Source organism: Lissotriton helveticus, chromosome 7 (genome assembly GCF_964261635.1).
Source record: "Lissotriton helveticus chromosome 7, aLisHel1.1, whole genome shotgun sequence".
In the NCBI taxonomy this organism is placed as follows: Eukaryota; Metazoa; Chordata; class Amphibia; order Caudata; family Salamandridae; genus Lissotriton; species Lissotriton helveticus.
The window spans coordinates 527264105-527288591 of record NC_136068.1 but is presented as its reverse complement, the minus strand read 5'-3'; positions in this window follow the sequence as shown (position 1 = coordinate 527288591).

The window sequence follows — 24487 nt, the reverse complement described above, 5'->3', positions numbered from 1 at the left end:
GTTAGGGTATTTGCTACGGTTTTGGCTGTTGTCCATGATTTTCATTATTCTAGGATTCATTATAATTGTTTCATATTCTAGAATGTATTAGGTTAACTTTACTTGTTTTTAATAATGTAGAGCACTTTTTTGTCTGGTAGGAATTATTTCCTATCTAGTGTTCGTTATCCTCAGTATGGTCGTGAGATCATTTTCTTAAAAATCAAAAGAGACTGCCTAGTCAGGAAAAGTGCAACGCTAAAAAGTAATGCCAAAAACACCTTGAGCCTCATTTATGAAAAGTGACACATCACTGCGTGAAAACAGCAATGCGTCACTTTTCATTGCACCCTCCTTGCGACATGCCGGATGAGTCATAGTTACAGTATGACACATCATGTCGCAATGAGTTACATATACGTCAGTATTTCTGACATATCTGTAGGCACAAAATTTACGCATTGCTGGAGTGTGTCACAAAAGTGATGCAACTCCATCAATGGGTCATTTCACATGGGCAAGTCCCATTTCAAATGTGCCTGCGTCAGTCTTACGACTGCTGTTAGGCAGGCATAAGATATTGACGCATTTGCGTCCTAGAAGTGATGCAGTGAAATCTCATTGATTTCACTGCATCACTTCTATGAGGCTTACTTACGTCAGAATACCCACCCTGCATACATTATACCTGGCACAGGTATAGTGTGGCAGAGGGGTTTACAAAGTGACACATCTACCTAGATGCTTCACTTAGTAAATATGAAGCAACATGGCACATTTTTTACCCTGCTGGTGCGTCACAAAAAGTGACGCATGGTGTCATAAATAAGCCCCCTTATGTAGAGCTGTTGCATCATAGAGTTCACCTGATGTTAGTTTCGGTGCCATGGGTGGCCTAAGGGTACATCATATAGAACATACTTAGAAGATGAATGGCTGCCTCGTCTGCACTTCAAATTTCTTCTAACTAATCGTCTTGCCTTGGGCGGGTCTGTTGCTCTTCACTCTCGCGTGACATTTCTGGAGCACCCCCGTCGAGAAAGGCCTACTGACAAAGAAAGTTTCCGCCTGTGCAGCTTGCAGGAAGCAGAGGACTTGAAATGACTCGGTGAATGACGCAGAAACTAAACTGGTGGTGCAAGGGAGGGGATGAATGGAAATTTGAAGGGGAAAAAAGGCACATTACAAGCCTTGAAAGGAATATGTCCCACATAATCCCTCCGGGCCAGCCAGAATGGTAGAGGGGTCATTATAACCAAGGGCCTGCGCTTTTTGTGGGCCTTGCCCTATGCTGCAAATCAGGGCCTCATTTAAGAAAAGTGTTGCAGTGCTGCGTGAAAACAACAATGTGACACTTTTCAGTGCGCAATCCTTGTGACACAATGGATGCACCATATTTACTGTATGGCGCTCCATGTTGCAAGAATTTACAGATACGTCAGTATTTCTGACGTATCTGTAGGTGCAAAAGTGGAGCATTACTGGGGTGTGTCTGAAAACAGACGGAACTCCAGCAATGTGTCCTTTCACATGGGGTAAGCTTCATGTGAAAGGGCCTGTGTCAGCTTTACGCCTGCTGTGAGGAAGACATAAAGATTTGACACAGAGACGTCCTAGAAGTGTCGCAGAGAAATCTGATCGATATTCTGCAATACTTTTACAAGCCTTTTTTGCGGCTGAACACTCACCCTGCATACATTATACCTGATGGAGGTATAATATAGCCCAGGGGTTTACAAAGTAACGCATCTGCATAAATGCATCACTTTGTAAATATGTTGCAGTTTGGCACATATTTTGCGCCGCTGCGTCACAAACAGTGACGCACTCGCAAGCACAAGGGGCACATAAAAAAGCCTCTCAGTTTTTAGATTTTAAAGCAAAGCTGTCTGTGGCGTTTTCTCTTTCCAAACAGGACATTTTTAAAACTTTGAAACAGGTTCTCATCCCATGAAGAGCCCCACTTCAAATTATTGCCCAGGCCCTGCAGAATCTTCTGACATGCCTGCCCCCTCTAGTGGCTGTGCCTATATTTTAGTTACATTTTATTTCAGATGACAAGCACTTTCGTCCGATCAGTCCATCCTCGCTGCTTCTCCTGTTCCTTGTATTTAAACAGTTAACCACATTAGTGTGTATAACATCTTGAGAAAGTTACTCCCTTATTTGTCAATTTTTAATGGAGTTGTTATTTACAAACATAAAGTGCCTTCAGACACTCTTATTCTGGCTTTCAGTGGGAGAAATGCAGGGATTCCCAACACCGTTCTGATATTAATTGTCTAACATATATACCATTCAATCTCTTGGCCAAATGCAAAGGTAACATTAGCTTGACCTCAAAAATCTTTAAGAACCATGGCAGTATTTGTCCATCTTATCTACAATAAATACTACAGCACTTTATCTACTCCATTTAAGACTGCCTGTCAGAAGGGGGGACCAAATCCACTGAGCTAGACTTCGACAGGTCACATTTCAATGGAAAGTATCATTAGCATACAGCAGAAGCAGTTTTTTTTATTTTTTTCTAGGGGATTTGTCATATTGTGATTCCATTGCCGTCACAATCTGCCAAAAGAAGGATGGTTGAACCTGGTTTGCATTAACAGAGCATTCATGGGATTGTAGGCTCCAATTTTGTAAAGTGGTAATATTTACCTCTAGTGTACTGGGGCCTACCGACTACAGATCCAGAATACATCACTATGTAAACCATGTAAGTATTCGTTCTTAGGGCTCGCAAAGCAGAGTGATGGAAGGTTCACCCAGGAATATGGAGTAGGGTTCTTGATTCACAGATCAATACAGCATACAATGGCACACAATGAATCAGGGTTTAGCCAGTGCTTTGTCTTAAGATAACATACATTTTTCTTCCTTCAGCACAATACTATAATCTAATATTACAGATATAGATATCTATAGTTTAAGTGAGGTAAGCAGACGTTTATGGTTGTCATTAATGGAATACTCCCAGTGATTAGGGGATTTCTCTGCCTCTGTGTGATCAAATCACACCCCAGAACTTCTTCCATCTTGACATCTTGAGCTATCACAATGCAATATTGGAATTCAAATACCATGTGTATATCTATCCTGTAATGGGTAGGCCATTTGTCCCACTATTGAGTATTTCTTTTGTCCTCTTCTGGTAATTGTAGAGAAGGCTTACCCAGTGTCTCAGTTAGGAATTGACTCAATATTTCATTCAGTGCTTCTCAATATAGTAGGTATGTGCTGGGGCACATTTGGGTCTCAGAGTATCTGTCGCACTCTTAGCACATGCACACAGATTGCACTCCTCAGTCACTCCTCAGTGTCAGTCTGCTTTGCTGGAAAGCAGACATTGTTGATGGCTCCAGCTGTGGATGCAGAGATGTTGGTCAAGGTCCATGGTATTGTGGAGAGTTGAACTGAATCTTGGCATCTTCTTCCAAATGTATGGTGATCACTTAGGGTCAAACCAAGCCCTCAAACCAAACAGAACCTTAGAACCCACCCCAGGCATGATTTGTTGTCAGGACAGCACTTCTACAGGAATCTGCGAGGTACTTGAGCTGACACTCAGTTCTGCTATGGTGATGTAGGTGATAGAGGGCATTCTTAAACTGTGTCTCAGTCTGGTGGCATCATTCTTGGTGCTCAGTGTCACAATTCAAGATACTAGCCAAGCACTCATGTGTCTTTCTCAGTGTAACTTGTAAGCACACGCCAACCTGGCTTCTTGTTCAGGGGATTTCTCTTCCGATTTGCAGAACATGAGAGTAGACCTTCAACCTCCTGTGAGGGTTTTGCCAGGTGGTAGTTTAATAGAGACAGACAGCAATGGCTCACCACAACTCAGGTGAGTAACTCCAAGCTTTGAATTTCTCTGTTGGCCTGAGTGCTTTGTACTTCACTCCTCCCTGTGGAGGTCCCACCTCCATCTCACTGGGCTGCAGGTTATTCCTCTAGGTAGAAACACACTTCAAGGATTCCTACAGCGGCCCTATATTCCTCTTGGTAGCCCATGCTCTGATCCTCTTCATAACAGCTTCCCCTAATAAGATTTCAGAAAGACTTTCACATCTCTTCCAGTCCTGGGGAAATAGTGGCACTAGGAGGAATTAATCACTGCACCACCAAATATAGTCACAAAAAAATATATCCGATTACATCAATATTGCCCACCTCAAATGGTCATACATCAAACATAATAGAGCACAAAAGATGAGAGGCAACATATAAACAAGAAAAATCAGTTCAACATAAAATCAACTCTCAGTAAAGTCAGCAAATCTATCCATAGTCTCCAATTTTGTCTGAATGTTCTTTTTTTACTTTTCAAACTTGAAATTTGATACAAACAGACAAAACCAATGTTCAGGGCAACCAACGTTCAAGGAACAACAAATCTTGTGCCGGCGATGATAAAAGCAAAGGGCAGCCAAAGTCTACCAGGATTCCAAGTTCTTCACTGCCTGCTTCAATGTAATGTCCAGTAACTGTAATTGATCCACTTGAAATGTTTAAGTGATCGTAATTTGTTGACCAAGTCATGTGTTTTTTTGGTAAAAACACAGTTACATGTGGGAAAAACGTAGTCCCAATAAGAGGAGTATGTTGCCTCTAATCTTTTATGTTATCTTACATATCTGGCAAAGAGACTAGCAGTCTGGTTTTTCAATGTTGTATTGAATTTTCCATTAATGTAACAAGAGTCATACATTCACAAAGAATATAATACGTAGTCAAATCGTCAAGCTGGGAAAGTAAACCAACAAGGTAAAATGCAAACCCATATTCCATCTGTAGACCAGGCCTCCTTGGAGGATCCACATGAGGAAAAATACCAAAAACAGCTGAATATAAATCTCCAAGAACAGACACAGTAAGTGACCAAGAAGGCAACAAATACTTCTTAACAGCTTAAATTGAGGGAAATGAAGAACACAGTAATCGAAAGGGGGAAGGGAGAAAAGAAACATACTCCCACAGTGGGGGAAAGGAGAGAAAGGGAACACCCTTATGGAAGGAAATAAAATAAGATGGCCTTCTGCCCTCAATACCTTCCAGGCCAAGTCGCAATGACCCATCCCTACAAGATTAAAATAAAAAAAACACCATTAATAAAAGCAGACCACAATGAAGATCGAATTCTGTGAAACCTGAAAATAAATGGTCTCATGAACATCACTTAGGGATCTGCATGAAGCATGATGCAGGGTGAGGTACCTCGTAGATCCCTTAAGTGTATGGATGTGTTTGTTTCTTTAAACTTTAGGAAAAGAGCCCCCAACATTTACAAATATCAGCAATTTGTCATTTAGCCTATATATAAGGTGCTCAAATTGTGTCACATTGTATGTGTTGACCAACAAGGTCTTTAATATGGGAGTTAGATTTGATTTCCATAGTCTCAGTTTTACCAATTTAGCCACCCCTAGGGCAGTGGAGAACTATCTATTAACATGTTGGGTCGTAGAAGGAAGGTCAGAAGTATCATGAAGGAGCACTAGCCACGCACTCTAAGGTATGTGTACCCAAGATCTTTCCTCATATGATCCCAAACCTTCAACCAGAAGGGTCTCAGCTCATTGCATTCCCATAAAATATGGACTATATCGCAGTCATTTACGCCACATTTCCAACACCGTGATTCCACACTAAGACGGGCATTGTGTAACCTTGAAGGTGACCAGTGCCAACTGTAGAGGATCTTAAAAAAATGACTTAAATGTGGTGAATACCATCAGTAATTCAAGTGGACCAGTGAATTTCCTCCCTACTGATCATGTATCCAGATTGAGCCAAAGAGGGGCTTTAGAGTGAACACAGTGCGGGACTTGCATCAGCCTATGAGCCCTATGCCACGCATACTGGGAAGTATGAAAGGTCGGTGTGAGGAGAGGAGTAACAAAAGGCCTTGAAGTGTAGTAAATGGATAGTTCCTCAGACTCCTGCAATATGTGACATTCCAGCAACACCCATAAGGGCATGGAACTGGAAGTCGACAACCAGTACACAGAGTGGGCAAGTTGTTGTGCCAACCACTATTCTTCCAGCTAGGGGAGACCTAAGCTGCCCTACTCTGATATGGAGTGGAGCCTAGCCTCCTTTATTCTATCTGAATCCCAAATTGAGTGGGAGAAGGAGCGCTGGATGCTCTGCAGATGAGAGACCGATATAACGAGGGTCAAAATTCCAAAGATGTAGTTAAATTTGAGGAGGGCATTCATTGATCTGAACAATACCCCACAGGGACAGGTACAGGGCATACCACCTTTTAAAATCATGCTCCATACAATCCACAATGGGTTGCACATTGCCCAGAACCATGTATTCCAAACCTCAATTAATATGCACCCTGAGGTATTTTTAATGGGACTGAAGCCACTTGAATGGTAGGCTACCTAGAGAGGCTCTCGTGATGGATGGCATTAGGGGCGGGGCCTCACATTTCAAACAATTTATCTTACAGACAGAAAACTGGGAAAAAAGTCCAACTGAGAGATCATCCCAGCTGCCGAGGCTGAGGGGTTTGATGATGTCAAGATTTTGTCATCCCTCTAGTAATTTGCCTTAACCTCCACCACTGTTGTGTGAATCCCCCTAAGGTTGTGAACAACGGAGGAAAGGGATACCCCTGTCTCGTGCCGCAGTGGATGTCAAAATAAAGGGAAGAGAAATCCCCACATGCGACAGATGCAGTTGGAGCACAGTACATGCCCCTAGTTAATGTGAGAAAGTCGGGACCTATGCCCATTCTCTGCATGGACGAAAGAGATAACTCCAATCAACAAGGTCAAAAGCCTTTTCGGTGTGCAAGGAGAGGAGGACATTCTCTTCCACCTCATCCCTAACCTGCCAAATAATATGCGAGAAAGTAGGCAAATGATTAGTCGAAGAGTGCCTGGGGATGAAGCCGACCTGGGAGGAGTGGATAAAAGTCATGATAACTTTGTTCAAATGTGTCGCCAGTACCTTTGCCATCTAAACATCCACATTTATCAAAGAAATTGGGTGATAACTAGAGCATTCCAGGGGTTCCTTCCACAGTTTCGGGAGGACCGAAATTTGTGCCCTGAGGAACTTAGCAGAGAGGTGCCCGTCTAGTGCCTCCTGATAAACCAAGACTAAGATGGGGATAGTCTGGGCTTTAGAAGCTTTATAAAATTCAGCCAGAAGGCGGTCTTCACTATGGGTCTTCCCGGTGGGCATGGCATCAATCACAAAGGCAATTTACTCTGCCGTGATTGCTCCCTCCAGATGTGCAGAGTGGGTGGGTGTCAGCTTTGGAAGTTTCAGGCTGTTACAAAAGTAAATACTACATCTGGGGCCAGGGGTGTTCCAGACGTGTATAGGCATTTATAATATTTCTTGAGTTCTGGCACTATTGCCGTCGGATGAGTGACAAGGCAAGTCTCTGGATTACGGATGGCACAAATAGTCCTAGAAGAATTTTGTTGGTTGGTTAGTAAGCCAATAGCCTACTTGCCTTTTTCACCCCTTTAGTAATGTCACTATCATATGCGGAAGATACTTTTCTCTGCCTCTGTGATACAGAGTTGTTCAACTGGTATTTAGTCATTAGAAGCTCTTGGAGAAAGGACAGGTCCTGTAAGGAAGAGTAGGCAGAATAGGCATTAGTCAGTTGCCCGATCCTTGCCTCCAGCTGCCGTCTGGATTCTGAAAACCTCTGTTTGGTCGCCGAATCCCTCATCTGTATACCACGAATCACTGCTTTTCCTGCCCCCACAATGGCTGCTCCGAGGTCACTGAGCCCCCATTATCTTCCAAATATATTTCTGCATATTCTGTGAGGTGATATTTTGCCTCCGGGCCCGTATAATGGGAGCGATTGAAGACCAAGATCCTTGTAGGGGTGTATGCACACCCTGGTCTAAATGCAGCTCCACAAGGTTATGATCTAAGACCCCACAAGGGGCTCTGTTCACATCTGGGGTCTCTAAAGGGGTAGAAAGGAAGTAGTCAATGCGAGGCAGAATGTTATATGGGCAGAAGGTGAAGGTGTAGTCTTCAGTTTGTGGGTAAAAGAGTCACTAGGGTTGCAGAGAGCATGATCCTGCATTAGGTCTCATAGGGCATACCTCTCCCCATCATGGCTCATGTCTGGCCTCCCTACCTGTCAAAAAAAAGGGACAAGTGTAGCGTTTGAGTCCCCTTGAATGATGACAGTAAAGGTGCCAAATGATGTTGGCAACCAACTGAAAGAAACCCAGACTTAGATGTCTGTTGGGCATACACAGAGCCCACATTTACAGTTGTCTCCAGTATTGAGTGCATGGAAAACACATAGCTGCCACCGGGGTCCGACCAAGTTTGGCGTGTTCTATGCTAGGTGTTTGTGGAGAAGTGTTTGCAACACCCCATTTCCTAAGTGGAGCACCTGTCTCAACCCAATGGGGGTGAAATGCTAGCATGGTGGACCCGGCCCATCCAGTCTCTCTGTAAGTTATCGCTCTCTAATGGGGTCAGGTGAATTTCTTGGAGGAGGGGGATGTCATGTTTGTGTTGACCCAAAAAGGTAAGAATATTCTTCCATTTGATGAAATGTTTCAGGCCATGTTCATTGAGTGAAAATACCTTCAAGGGTCTTTGCAACAGGGGATACGCCATGAGACCAATATATGCTGGAATGACGCGATGTCAGGTCCCAATGGGTAGGTAGAACAGCAAGCAAGCGGCTCCCCTAGAGTGGGATACTAAGATAGGTCAAGTTAGTGGGGTGTTCTGAAAGGGGTGTTGGAGATGGTAGGTGTGTGCCCAGTGGGAGAGGAGCTTGGAGAGAAATAGCTACCTGAAATTCCAGTATATGTGGCGAAACCGTTCTCTAGGGCAGGGATAGGTCCTGGGACAGTGAAGGGACCCTGGAGGACATAGAAAGTGAACCTGTAAATGGGGTGCAAGAGGGGGCACTGGTACCAAGAGGAGTGGAATTGCTATTTAGGAAAAGAAAAATAAGAATTTCGTACAGCTGACCCTATGTCACCGTAGACAGAGATGTTCCACATGCAAATCACTCTTAGTCCTGCCCATATAGGAATAGTACAGCATGAACTGCTGCGTCAGGTCCCCACCATATGATGGAGTGGCTCACCAACAGCTGAGATTTATTCAAGAACTTCTTTTTCTTTTTTTTTTACAGTTGATGCCTGAAGTGTGATAGGTAAGCCACTGGCTCTCTCTAGTAAAGGACTGAAGCTATCACAAAATAGGCCAAAACCAGTCTGGAGTTGCTTGCTATGAGCTTGTAGTTTCATACCTGTGAAGCTTGTGCTAGGTTCATGGATCCAACTAGTATTTGTAAATCTTTGGGGTCTTGCTGGGAGCTGAAACCTCATTTGAAGATCCAAGAACCCAGCAGCAATTCCTGGGTTACTCTGCGACTTGCCACACGTGTCAGGGTATCAGAGTGTGCTCACCTTACATTTGTTTCTGGATACGGGGACTATAAGGAAGTGCCTCTTTTTCAGTGATCATCCTCATATTTTGGATTGAAGCTGCTGGATTTTCTACTTTGTGAGTTCACTGAGTCCTGCCAAACCGGCTTCACTTCCTGAGCTCTCACCCTCTAAAAGGTATATGTATGATTAGTTCACCCACAATTGTCATAAGTTAACTTATGGATAAGCCCCTATTAAATGGTACCAGGGGTACCCAGGGCCTGTCTGTTAAGGTGTCCCTCATGCACTGCAGCCCTTATTGTTCCACGACAAGTGTGACAATGCAAAGCTTGGTATTGCTGACTGTCCGAGAAGTTTTTAAACTGCTAACTCAACATTTCCATATAATGTGAAGGTAAACCCCAAACCTTCCTTTTTAATATTAATAAGTCACCCCTAAGGCTTACCAAGCCCTAAAGGCAGGGTGCATTATATTAAAAAGTTGGACATGTGTTTTATAACTTTGTATGGCCTGACAGTAAAAATCCTTCATTGTCTTTTTTACCATGGAAAGGTTAGTAGGCTATTGGCGAGTACAGGGTCACACACTGACAACTCAGCAGTGCTAACTTACAAATGGGATTACTAAATATGATACTGTGATGTATCAAAAAGATTGTTACATCAAACCAGACTTGATGATCAAGTTAAATTTAAAGTAATTTTTGCACAAATGGCAACTTTAGTGTCAAAAGTTTTTCAGCAGCCATGAATGGTTTCTGGCCATAAGACAGCCTTCGGCCCTTCTGAGGGTGAGGGACTCGCAGCAAAGCCCTGGAATAGCCTCCCCCTCTGGACCTCATCCTCTCTTCAGGAATATAGAAAGGGATTCAGGACCTGGTTGTTCTACTATTCCATCTGAGTAGATGTCTCTCAGTGCATGGATACCCTCATGGGTGATTAGCAGCAGCTCTGTAAATCCTGTTTGATTGATTGATTAATCATCACTGACTACCAAACTGAAGCCCATTGGAGATCAAGTCCTTAACACTTAAACGTTTCACTCAAGTCTGCTGAACCTGGGAAATTCATCGGAGAGCAGTTGGGTCCCCCAGCAGGGAAGTTACTGCCAGTTAAAGGGAACTACTAATTTTGTTGAAACCAGAGGCCAGTAGAACAGTGGCAACTGGCTTTTGGCTGGGATTACTCCGAACTTCAGGGGACATGGACCCCTATGGACAAAGTTGCCTCACTGTATATGTGTAATGAGTGGTGGCCCCTGTCACCAGTTCAGCATTCTCAGCATCCTAGAGCATCTTTGGCACCCTGTATCCCTTGCATTAGCACCATTTCATTAAAGTCTATGGCGGCTCACCCATAAACCCTGAAATTTGACTGGAGACTGCGTTAACTGTGAGGTAACTGTTCAAGTGGACTTTAGTATGACACTTTAGAACAGTTTGGAAAGTTTTCCGCTATTGTGATATATTTCAATGATTTATTGCATTTGAGTGAAAAGCAGTGATTTATTGTTCCTTTAAGAATTCCTATCAACTGAACCCTTCCGTGGTTTTTGTTGTTAGGTGTCCATCTAAGGAGAAAAATACAACCTATATTTATAAATTGGTGTCTGATTTTTATTATGTTGTATTTATTTCCTATTCAACTGTTTTGACACTTCCCAATGCTTTGTACTTGTTCCTTTGATAAAGCCTGACTACTCAGAGCCACAACTATAAGGAGTTGGGCTAACCCAGGACAGGTTTGTGAGTTTATTATTTGGTGATGCCACACAAACTTAATAAAAATAAACCAGTTCCTCACAGGGACCAAATCCCCAAGTCATTTCATGGCAGTTGCAACATTTTTACAGATGTGTCAGCCAACCCATCGGAGGGCTTTAGTTTCATGACTTTGGGTTTACAAAATTGAAAGGGACAACTGCAGAGAAAGATCCTTCATCCACTCATTTTAGTATTATTTGAATTTTGACACTAGGGAGGACGACAAATATGGGTTCCCAGAACTCCATCAATGAAATCGTCGATAGATATCTAAAATGTCTCTAAAATGTAACGTCTTGATGCCTAGACATGGGACACATTTTATGAAAGTGAAACTACAACTTTACTCAAAAAGCTGGCTTTTGATGGTTTGGTGTACATCTCTTCAGTGGTTTTTGAGATGTAAGAATTTAAAAAAGTTGCTGAGTGGGCATTAAAGGGGTAACACTTGTAAATCTGTGGGGTCCTTCACAAATCCAGAAATAAAAAAAAAATATGATTCCATCTTCACTTTCAGATCCACGGTTCCAGTAGTAGCGTGGATAAGAGTAATCTGATTGGCGAACCGAGTAGAAAAGTTTCTCTTAAGGTGGCCACATCAGAGTGGTTCCCTTGTCCTGAACAAAAAAATAAAAGAGCATATAAGGGGGAAGGGTTGGCACCCCCTGCCCTTAGGCCATAGGGAGGGGAAATATAAAAAAAATTAAAATCAGTCACAAGATCCTCAGATCTTTTACAGGATTTTCAGAGCCACAACAAATCAAATCGGGGCTGGGGTCCGACGTATAGAGTTAGGTACTGTTGGTCACCATTTTAGGTGTTGGGGTTCCAACAATCCTGAAAAGACACCACGGATCCAGTGCGAGCTTTGTTTCTGGGTATTGTAAATCTAGGGCAAGCTTTTCTAACACAAGCATCACTTATCACTGATTCATGGAGGTGAATTTGGAACCGTGAACCTCCAAAATTGGGCAGTATAGGTCAGAGAATCTTACTCTGGGTTCACAAGTCCAGGAATAATGTTTGTCCTAGATTTGCCATTACAAAAATAAACAAAAAAACTAAATAAATATGGTCAGGCCAGGCTCTATGACCCAAAATGTCTCCACAGCACATTTGGCCACCTGCAGCAGGTGTTGGCTCCTGTGCTGGGGTCAGTGTAGCCCATGACCAATGCTAGGCCCTCTGGCCAACCCGCGCTGTGAAGAGCAGGGGTTCACTGTCTGTGGCAGGTTGGGTTCAGGGTCTAGCACAGGCCAGCCCATGTCTAACACCAGCTGAACATGGCCGTGCACAGAAGGCTGGTCACCCGTAGTCAGTGTGGCGCAGGATTTGGTTAGAGATCATTTGCTGTGATCAACCCCTGCTGTGCGCAGCCAAAGTCCCTGCGCTATGGGTTTGGCTGCCTTCAGCTGTTTGAGCATCAAACCCCTTGCGAAGCCAATGCACAGAATGGGGTGTGACAGGTAAGGCGCAGGGCATGAATCCAGGCCGGGCACAGCAGCAAAACCCTAGGGTGGTCTGCCAAAGGCCATGTACAGTGAGCGCTGGAAATGACATCATACAAAACAATTACATTTACTGAAAAAACACAGTTAGAAACTGAACTATGGTTCTGGCTCAAATGCACAACCGCCCTGAAATTTGCCAGTTATTGTACATTTTCTCAAATGCTGCAGCCAGCCAATCAGATCATTTTGGCACCACCGGTCATTGTCTAGACCCATGATAACTAATTGACCAATGGAAATAAAAGCTACAGCAGCTCAGAAGTGGTTTTCATTTCATTTTATTTTTTGATACTGGAGGGTCAAACCATTAATGACCAACGCAAGTCTCTGTTTAAATGATAATTTAATAAAAACAGCTGAATAGATTTACACCAAATCGCGAAAAGCACACTATGAGTAAACTTCAAACTTTGCACCAAATTTAGTGTCAATCCATTGCTGTTTATTCTGTATCCCCCACCACCTGTTTTGGCCTTTTCACTCATATTCACTCACAGATAGACATACTCTTTCTCTCATATAAAACACTCTTATCCACACGCACACACACAACATCCATTTAAAAGCATTCTTTACTTATTTCAGCTGCCATCAAAGGTCCCATTCCAGATCCCGATGTTCCATTTGTTAAATAGTAATTACTAGACTATTATTCACTACAACTATGATAACAAAATGGAATGCAAATAGGGGACTGATGGCCATAGGGGCATGCCTTCACAGTGTTCTTGCCACTGATTTCCCACCTATGAGGCCAGGGGTTGCAAAGAAAGTGCCATGTGTAGTGAGGAGCATGCTAGAGTTTGTCCCCTAGCGACTCTTAAATGATGCTTATGAAAACAGCCTCTTAAAGACCATGAAAAACCAATAAGCCAAAGAGAGGAGCCAACATTTAGGATACATTATTATGATCCCATGAAAGGAGGCTTTTGGAAATTGGGTTGTAGGTTGACTGGGATATGAGCCCTAATCAGGCACCAACCGCAATCCTAGTCAGGGTAAGAAGCAGGCAAATCATAAATTAACCGGTGCTCCCCCGCAGGTAGCTTGGCACGGAGCAGTCAGGCTTAAGTTAGAGGCAATGTGTAAAGTACTTGTGCAACATTTCAAACAGCAAAACTGTGAAAACACCACACAAAAAGATTCCACACCAGGTTTGAAAGAATACAACTCAATTTAATAAATAAAACATGACCAAAACAACAAAAATCCAATATCTACAACTGTAGATATTAATTTTTAAAGAATAAAGTAAAAATAACATGAAAAGGCATTAGGCTAAAGAAGGGACATGTGGTCATGCTGGAACAGGACAAAGTCAAAAGTTCAGGCCAATCGCAATGGAGCAGAGGCCGGCTACAAAGACCAGATTGAGCCCGTGGCGCAAAGTACAATATTTCAAGCTGCAGCAACGTCAAAGATCCTTTTGACGGAAGAAGTGCAGAGTGCAAACAGGGCAATGCGCTGATGTCAACCAGCATGTCAGCGGCGAAACGCTGGTCTGGCAGCACAACAGCGATGATGCGTCAGGTCCGATGCAATAGGGAGTTTTAGCATCGACTTTTATGCTGTTGTCGAGGGAGGTACAAGGACTTTACTTGAAGGGCGTCGCACAGTGGTAGTTGTGAAGAGCAGAGCAAAGGCTCCAAGCCATGCAGATGCAGCAATGCATCCATTGTGGTCCACTCAAACAGGGACGAGGCACCGGTTCCGATCTGTGCAATGGTGAAGATGCATCTATGTGGACCATGCAGTAGTGGCGATGTACCGGTTCTGTCTCTGAAAGGGAGAAGAATTGTTGAGCAAGCACATTAGGCCCACTTCTAAGGGTCAAGGACAAGAGTGACATGACGTGGCATGGCGTGGCTCCACTTGGCAAGGTAGATGTACAAGTGGTAGAATCCAGGAGCAGAAGTAGGATAGTTGGAAGTCTGTTCTGGCCCTGAGACTTCAGATCGGGCGACTAGCAAGCTAGCCCTTGGAGTCACACTGATGTCTGGGGGTCAAGTGATGCAGATACTGTTCTCCTCACCCACACCAGTGTGGTAGCAGGTCAGCACAGCAAGAAAGCAGTTCTTCCAGAGGAGCAGTCCAGCAGAGTGCCATTCCATCAGCAGCACAGCAGTCCTTATTCCTGAGAGAGTATCTACAGGTCCAAGGGTATCCTGAAGTGGTGGTGTCAAAGGTACAATAATTTTACCCAGTTGTGCCTTTGAAGTTGGGGAGACTTCAAATACATGCCTTTGAAGTACACAGAGGTCCTCCCTTCCTGCCCTGGCTCCCGGCTCACTACAGGGGGTATGCAGTCCTTTGTGTGGGGACAGAACACAGCCAATTCAGGAGTAAGTGAGAGTGGGTCCAGCTCCTCCCTCCCATCCTGCCAGGATGGCACATCAAGTCACACCTGAGCTCCCATTGAGTGTGGCTGTCTAGGAGGAATTCAAAAAGCCCAACTGTAATCTTCCCGAGATGTATATCAGAGACAGGCAGCAGGCATCAAATGGCTAAAAAGAGAAAATGCCAACTTCCTAAAAGTCGCATTTTCAGAATTGCAATTTATGTTTATATTTTTTTATTGTTGCATGAAAACACGCAATGACAATCAGAAGAGCTATGACAGCTCAGTGGTTCAGCTTTAGAATATCAAGTTGTAACTTTTTAATGAACTCCCCGTGATAACCCACCCAACTCAACTTCCCCCACCCCCACATGGTGGTCATTGAACACCAAACCATGAGAATGAGAATATCCACAATTAGTTCATGAAGGCGAGTTACCAGAGTTGATCGTTCTGAGGGTCCGGTCAATCAGAGCAACTTCAGATATCTGGGAGAGGTCAGTCCTGTAAACTCTTGAGAAAGGAGCGTGAGCTATGTTTTCCAAATATCCATATATGAGTCCTTTTGATGTGTAGGTGTCAAAGAGAGCCTCTCCATCCCCAGCACATGCTAAATACAATGTGGCCAATTTTACCAGATCAACACCGTATCCATTCCCCAGAGAGCTAGTATAGACTAGTGTGCCACACCCAGTATGAGGGCTATATGACGACCCATTCGAGATTTAAGTGGGTATGTGATTGGGTTCGGAAGTCCCACTATAGTGTATATGGAATATCTGGGTATCTGTGTTTCAAAATAAGTATCTATATCAGTCAAATATATTTCCAGAATTGTGTTAGTCTAGGGCACTCCCACAGGATGTGTAACAAAGTTCCAGGAGAGTTGCAATGCCTCCAACTCCTATCACTGCCTGCCAGATTCTGACTATGGAATTGAACAGGGGTCAGATACCAATAGGTGGCAATTTTCATTGCAGACTCTATGCTTGAGGTGTTGGTGGCTGTGTGTAATGCTTGGTAATAAATATCCAGTCACTCCTTGAGGGACAACTGCCTGTTGAGTTCATATTCCCACCTGACATGCACTGGTGATTTTGATCTTGTCTCCTCGTTTTCGCAATATCTCATATATTTTAGTAATGAGGTGCATATCTGATTCTTTGCTAAGAAGCCATCATTCAAATTTCGTCAGATGCCACTGCGCAGCTTCCCTGATAGCAGGCTGCATCAGTCAATGTCTTATCCTATGTGTAAAGAAACCATTCTTTTTCAGGTATAGCAAAATCAGTTTGTGCTAATCAAAAGGTAGGTTGCCTACTGCTTCGAAGAAGTGACCTAGAGACCGCCATCCCGCCTGCTGCCAGGTTCGGAGCAGAGCGCCATCCAGACCCGGCGAGAAGTCCGAATTTCCCACTACCAGGGTCAAAGGAGAAGGAAACAATGTGAGGCCATAGCACTGTTCCTGCCAGTGCCCTGTCCAAAAACAGCCATGGCTTCTCCAATTCTGGACGAGATCACTCAGCCAGAAACCCAATATGAGCTCCCTGGAAGTAATGTAGAAAGCTTGGGAATCCCAAGCCTCCCTCATGTGGGGGCCGCCAGCTATGGTCGCGTTACATCTGAGGTCTTCTGCCCGCCCACACAAAATGCTGTAGTGCTTCTTGTAGAGTTTGTAGCATGCCTGCGGGGGGCTGTAAGGGGAGAGCTTGGAAGATGTAAACATTTTTGTGAAGATTCTTCATTTTTGGGGTGGCGATATGTCCGAACAAATAGAGGGAATATAGCTGCCACTGTGCAAGATCAACCTTCACTCTCTTAGTCAGGCCTTGGTAGTTGAGAATCCTACACCCTTCAAGGGTCAGGCCAGCTGAATACCCAAGTAAGGGATAGATAGATCCAGATGCCCACTGTATCAAGTGGTTCTGAGTCAAATAGACCTTAACGATGGGACGACACAGTGAGATCCAGGGCCTGTGATTTAGCGAGATTAATATGGAAGCCCGGCGCCTTCCCACATTGACTCACCTAATCCAGGAAGCTGGGAAGGGCCTCTCGGAGATCATTGAGGGACACAATTACATTGTCGTTGTATAAGGTAATAAAGTACTCATCATACCTCAGTAATTTTTGGGTTATCCCCCACCATGTGGATGAAGGGCTCCATTTAGAGAGCAAATAGCAGGGGTGCAAGGGGCACCCCTGCCTTTTACCAAAGCATATTGGAAATTGGGCAGAACTTCTCCCATGGACTCTAACAGAGGCCTCAGGGTTCCCATAGTTGCAATGAATCCAGGCACAGAACCTCTCACCTACGCCAAAATAGGCCATCGTCTCAGCTAAGTAAGGTTAGTGAATGCAGTCGAAAGCCTTTTCGGCACTGATGGAAAATATCATAACTTCTCTCTGGGAACGATTAGCTTTACCTTTAGGATGAAAACATCGTTTGGTGTTGTCTGTGCAGTGCCTATGGGTAATTAAACCCTCCTGATCAGGGGCCTCAAATTCAGGCATTGAGGGCGTGAGGCGGTCTTATAATATACATGTAAATAGTTTAGCATCAACATTTATTAGAGAGATGGGTCGATAGGATCTGTAATGCTACTTATCTTTACCCAGTTTTGCTATGACCACTATGGAAGCTTCTGTCATTGAAGGGGGAGCATAGCGGAACTCATGATTGAGTTGAATACTCTAGAATGGAGCAGAGCTATAGACATTCAGAAAACCTTATAAAAAGTCACCGGAAAACGTCCGGATCAGACGACTTAAGGGGTTTCTGTCTAAAGATTGCTGATATGACTTCTTCTTTTCTAATCGGACCATTTACCCTGGTTGCCTGATCTTTAGTCAAGCATGTCACTTTGGACCCTCCCAGGTAGTGAGCTATATTAAGGTTGGGAAGAGCGTGTGCATAGTAGAAGTATTTGTCAAATTTTCCAAACCTTGCAGCCACAGGCCCATCCCCTTCAATAAGGTCTCCTTCTTTAGTCAGTAAGGAGCCCACCATTGTATCCTGATGTTGGGCCCCGAGTTTATTTGCCAATAACCTCCCATATTTGTTACCCCCTATATAAAATTTGTGTTTAGGATGGAGTAGGGACTATTCTGCGCTATCTAGATTCAACCCCGCCAGTTGTTTTTTGATGGATTCCAACTTGTGCCACACCCTTGTGGCCCCTGTTCTATGATGAATGCATTCCAGCTCCCATACTTGCTGCTGTACTTGCATTAATTTATTGTTCCTTATTTTACTTTCTGCCGTTGAGATTGCAATAAACTCCCCTTCAATAACCACCTTCAAAGCATCCCAGACTATCGAGACAGGCGTATCGGGGGTATCATTAATCCTTAAATAATCAACAATTGCCCTCTCTATTTGTTGGAGCACAACTGGTCTCCAAAGGAGAATCTCCCACAGCTACCATGCCCGGGTAGTAGTGTCATTTCAGGGTAGTACAAGGGCTAAGGAATGGACTGAGTGATCCAACAGAGAATGCTGTCCTATTCCCACAGAAGTGACAGCCATCTGAACATCTCTAGAGCTCAAGAAGTGGTCTAGTGGAGCCTATGATTTATGTTTGTGAGAATAGATGGTATAATCTCGCTTTAGTGGATATCGATCCCGCCACATATCCTTCAGCCCCATCTAGTTGAGCCAAAGAGCTCACCCTTTTGGTGATAATTCCTGCTGCACCTTGTCTATGGGCTGATCAGTCCAGATCATTATGAAAGACCAAGTTAAAATACCCCACCAAGTTAGTCCCACCTGTCCTGTGTTGTCATAGTGTCTGCTACAGCTGTGTGCAAAAACTGTTCCTGTCCCTCATTTCGTGTAAACAGGGAGCCCAGTACCAGAGTGTGTGGTGTATGCGATAAACAAGGAGGCAGCTCCTAACTTCTGCTATTTTGGATCACACTTTCCCCTGAAAAGACTGTGACAACAATATTGCTACCCCTGCTGCCTTTCGTGCAAGGTGGAGATGTACTGCTGGGGAAAGGCCCTGGTCGTAAGCCGATGCCAATCACTCACTAGTCAGTGAGTCTCTTGGAGTAAGCAAATGTCTGCATTTGTGTTCCAGATCGGAAATGATAGCATATCGCTTAACTGGATTATTGACCACAGTGACATTGAGAGTCAGAACTCTCAAAGTATTTTGTGAGGAATTTATTAGGTGTCTCTACTATGCATAAATACTGAATCCTGACCCTAGAATGACCTTTTTCCCGCCTGACAATATGAACAACCCATCCATCCAATATGTAAAAAAACAAGATATCCATACCTTAGTTGAGAGAGCCCCAACTAGAACATAAGCAAACCAATTTCCCTGGATCGAGGAGGTCATCGGAGTATCCGACTCCAATCCATTAGTAAAAGAACAGAAGAGATTTGTGACTATCACACCAGTGTCCAACGCAGCCTACCCTCTCTGACCCCGACCACCCCAACCACCCACAGCCCCCAACACTCCATCAAAAGCTTAAGCTCTGACATGCTCAAGAAGGGTCCCTGGATGATGAATCCTCTGAAAATCTCAAGAAGAGCATTTTTCTCTGAAGGGATAATAGTGTAGTCTGGCCTGGATCCTCCAGGCTTCGAAGAGGCTCATCTCCATATCGGGCATCTGTCAGCTGTGCGCCCCACAGTTACTGCTCTTGATCTAGGCTCCTCTCTAAACTTGATCTGCAACAGTTCACATGCCGCCATGAGGGAGAGAATTTGGTGAAGCTTATCTTGCCATCAAAAGAAAATCCAGAAAGGGTGTCCACAGGAGTATTGAAGATTCTTGTCTCTGAGGAATCGAGTGACCATGCAAAACTCTCATCTCTTCTGGAATATGATGGCAGAGAGATCCTGGAACAAATGTAGCGTATGGTCTAGAAACTGCAGGGCAGTGACTCCCTGGCTTGGCGAAGTATCGGTTCTTTCAAGGGAAAGTTATGAACGCAAGTCAATATATCGGTAGGTCATATTTCTCTGGGTCTCGGTAGGCCCACTCTGTGGGTCCTATCTAAGTGAATGTCTGAGGCACGTGTCCCCCTCCAAGATCTGAACAAATAGAGCCATCACGTAGGCTTTGATGTCCTCCTCCTCTGCTGCCTTTGGAGCCCCCTTATGTTGTTCTGTTGAGACCTATTTTCCATGTCCTCCACGTGGGCCTGGAGGTCTAGCTGTTGCTCTGAGAGGTGAAGTATTTCCTGTTGCAATTGATCTATTTCTTGGTCTTTGGAGGTCTCATGACTTTCTAGAGCATCTACCTTGTCACCAATGTCCGTAAACTCCTTTCTGACTGCCTTTATTTCATGAGTAAGGTCTCTCTTGACCACCAGGAGGACATCTCTCAGAGAGGCAAACAGGGTCTCCAGGTATGAGCGCATTACCGGGCCTCCAGAATCTTCTTTTCAGGTGAGGCGGCGATACTAGATGTCACCAAGTGTTCCCCCATCAAGGGCACCTCGGTCTTTGCAAAAATATCCTTGAGGTTGTCCCACTTTTTGTTGTGTGTGGCTGCCATCTTTCAGCTTGGGTCTGGGTTGGTAATCAGAGATCCCACACCTTCACAGGGCGCGACCCCGGGCCTTGCACAGTCTTCTAATTCATGCCTGGCTAGCAGCGGTATAACCCAAAACGGAATGGACTATCTCTTACCAGTGAGCTAAGGCGTTCCCCTTCAATGACAACAGCAGGGGCGAGGCCATGTGCTCGCCAAGCCACACACGTCCCTGAATCCGCCGGGGCCCACTGCCCTGGATGCCAGCATTCCTCTCTCTTTCCCCCAGTTTGACCAGTCCAGTCAATTTAGCATTCTGGGCAAGGCTGAGCCCACAGCTCCCAATTAGTTCTCGTGATTGGCCAGGGCCCACAACCAGCCATCACTGCCACCAGCACAGACAAGTAATGCAGCCTACAGCTGGATTCCATTTTTAGACACCACTGATCGAGTCGGGAGAGAGGAGGGCCAAGGTGCACACTTAGTGAGTAAAGGCAGGGAGGTGCATACAGATTACAGTTCCCCTCAGCGAGGGAGATCACTCCGGTCAGACTGAGTTTCTCTACCTCACTCATCCATCTCTGTTGTGACTGGGATCCTCCCCTGGACAGGCCTCTGGAGACAATCCACTCTGTTAGGTCCCCTCCAGTGGCAAAGCTGTGGGGGCAGCATTCTTTTGGGGCACAGCAGAGGTAATCAAGTCATCTGTTGACTACCACCCCTGAGAGCAAGTCATATGTCGACCAGCAACCACCTGCTCTTACCTGTACAGGGCGGGAAACTCGGGGTCCACCCTGGGTATCAATAGGTCTAGCTATGCCACTGGTCCCCACGCCCCCCGGGCTTCCGGAGCGGCGAATCAGCGCTGCAGCCTAACACCCATCTTCTTGGGTGCTCTGCCAGATGCAGGCACCATCTTGAAATCCTATTGCGCCGCTGCCCTGGCGGACCCCGTCACTGGCCAAAGTAAAGCACTCAGCCCCCCGTTTTCGGAGAAACACCCTGTGGGCGGCATGGCAGCACCAGGTCAGCTATCCCCCAACCAACCAATGGGCTCTGGCGGGCACCGCTTCTTCACCCATGTGGCCCGCGGCTCGGCTCTCCTGTCGTACCTCAGAGCTACACCGATGATCTCTAAGACTGATGTGGAGGAAACAAGGCCCTGTGGCTCACAATCGAAGTGTGTGGCCCCCTGGTCTCCCTGCTAACCCACCAGGCCTGTTCCAAACAGGTTTGCCAGTGAGAAACACAGGGCTGCCAGAGTCCGGGTTGGAGGAGCCGTTAGCCACATCTGCTCACCTTGCCATCTTGGCCTCACTCCCAGAATTGCAATTTAAAATCTAGTTTCACCATAATTTGGGATTTAAAATTGTGATTCTGGAGATATCAAACATCAAAAGTCCATCTCTTCACAATTGGGAATTACACTTATATGGGAGATATAGGTCTTGCAGTAATGAGAAACTAATTGGAGAGTTTTTCACTACTAAGATATGAAAAAACTTAAGAGTATATATCCTGCCTTTTAAATACATTGCACTCTGCCCTCTGGGTTATCCAGGGGCTACCTTAGGGGTGACTTACATGTATAAAAAGGGATGGTTTAGGCCTGGCAAGAGGTTTATGTTGCCAGGTCGAAATGACAGTGTAAAGTGCACAGGCCTAAGAAATGGATGGAGTGCTACTTAAGTGTGTGGCACAAGCAGCGCTGCAAGCCCACTAGTATCATTTATTTTACAGGCCTCTGGCACATGTAGTGCCACTTTACTAGGGACTTATAAGTAAATTAAATATGCCATTTGGGTATGAGCCAATATTACCATGTCTAGAGGAGACATCACATGCACTCTACCACTGATTAGCAGAGGTACAGTGCTCAGAGTTCTAAGGCCAACAAAAACAAGGTTACAAAAAGTGGAGAAGCAAGGCAAAAATGCTGGCGGAGAGGGCAATTTTCCAAAAGAGGCTAGGCCTTGCCAGAGGGGTGGAACCCATGCCAGGTTTACTTCTGATATGAGGGATTGTGAATGTCCTGAATACTTACTGGTAATCTTTAATATGACAAGGCCAAGTCTTCCTTGTCACAGTTCTTCCAAAGTCAGGTGGGCCCACACTTAGGAGTTAAATAATCCAGTTGCCCCATAGAAAAAGAAGAGACTTCCAAAACAGTTTTATAATTGTAGCTTCTCCTCTTGCTGTTCCCTCACCAGACATACTGTTCAGTACGCATTGTGTAGACTGGGAGAGGGCAAAACCGGTCCATGGGGAGGTGAGAGAATCTAAGAGCTGTGACAAGGAAATAGTGGTCTAAGAGGAATGAAGATTACCAGTAAGCAATCAGGACAACAAAACCTCATCCATCTTCCTTGTCACAGTTTTTACAAAATGAGGGTGCACCAAGTAGTGCTTGGACCTCTGCATACACCCTTAAAATGGAAAAGCGACCCCAAAAAGCGAGTCAACCGACAGCCTGCAGGTCAAGGAAAATACTTGCTGACAACTAGAACACATGGAGGCAAAGGATAAGCATAGGATGTGAATAATCCCACATGCAATACACCAAGACAGATACATCCAAACCAAGGATGAGCTGAGAGAGGGCTCTTTGGGTCACAGCAACCCTGAGAATGGGATAACTTCATAGTTATTCCAACCCCAATGAGCGTTGTGAATACGACCTAGGCCAGGTTTTTTGACTTTTGTCTCCACAAAAGTTTTTTGTTCATTGCTAAATACTAGGAGGGTGAACCTGGTCATACGCTCTTGTTCCCCCCTTTTTTTGATACAACGAAATTTAAAATAAGCCTGCGTAATTGGTGTAACTTCATGATTTTCATATTACGCTTCTTACTCAAAATTCCCGAAATTGCTCCATGTAGCGTTTGGTCTAGAAACTGCAGGGGCAGTGACTCCCTGGCTTTGCGAAGTATTGGTTCTTTCAAGGGAAAGTTATAAACGCAAGTGAATATATCAGTAGGTCATATTTCTCTGGGTCTCGGTAGGCCCACTCTGTGGGTCCTATCTAAGTGAATGTCTGAGGCATGTGTCCCCCTCCCAAGATCTGAACAAATAGAGCCATCACATAGGCTTTGATGTCCTCCTCCGCTGCTGCCTATGGAGCCCCCTTATCCATATGTTGTTCTGTTGAGACCTATTTTCCATGTCCTCCACGTGGGCCTGGAGGTCTAGTTGTTGTTCTGAGAGGTTAAGTATTTCCTGTTGCAATTAATCTATTTCTTGGTCTTTGGCAGTCTCATGACTTTCTAGAGCATCTACCCTGTCACCAATGTCCGTAAACTCCTTTCTGACTGCCTTTATTTCATGAGTAAGGTCTCTCTTGACCACCAGTAGGACATCTCTCAGAGAGGCAAACAGGGTCTCCAGGTATGGGCACATGACTGGGCCTCCAGAATCTTCTTTTTAGGTGAGGCGGCTATACTAGATGTCACCGAGTGTTCCCCCATCAAGGGCACCTCGGTCTTTGTAAAAATATCCTTGAGGTTGTCCCACTTTTTGTTGTGTGTGGCTGCCATCTTTCAGCTTGGGTTTGGGTTGGTAATCAGAGATCCCACACCTCCACAGGGCGCGACCCCGGGGCTTGCACAGTCTTCTAATTCATGCCTGGCTAGCAGCGATATAACCCAAAACGGAATGGACTATCTCTTACCAGTGAGCTACGGAGTTCCGCTTCAATGACAACAGCAGGGGCGAGGCCATGTGCTCGTCAAGCCATACACATCCCTGAATCCACAGGGGCTCACTGCCCTGGATGCCAGCATTCCTCTCTCTTTCCCCCAGTTTGACCAGTCCAGTCACTTTAGCATTCTGGACAAGGCTGAGCCCACAGCTCCCATTTAGTTCTTGTGATTGGCCAGGGCCCACAACCAGCCATCACTGCCACCAGCACAGACAAGTAATGCGGCCTACAGCTGGATTCCATTTTTAGACACCACCGATCAAGTCGGGAGAGAGGAGGGCCAAGGTGCACACT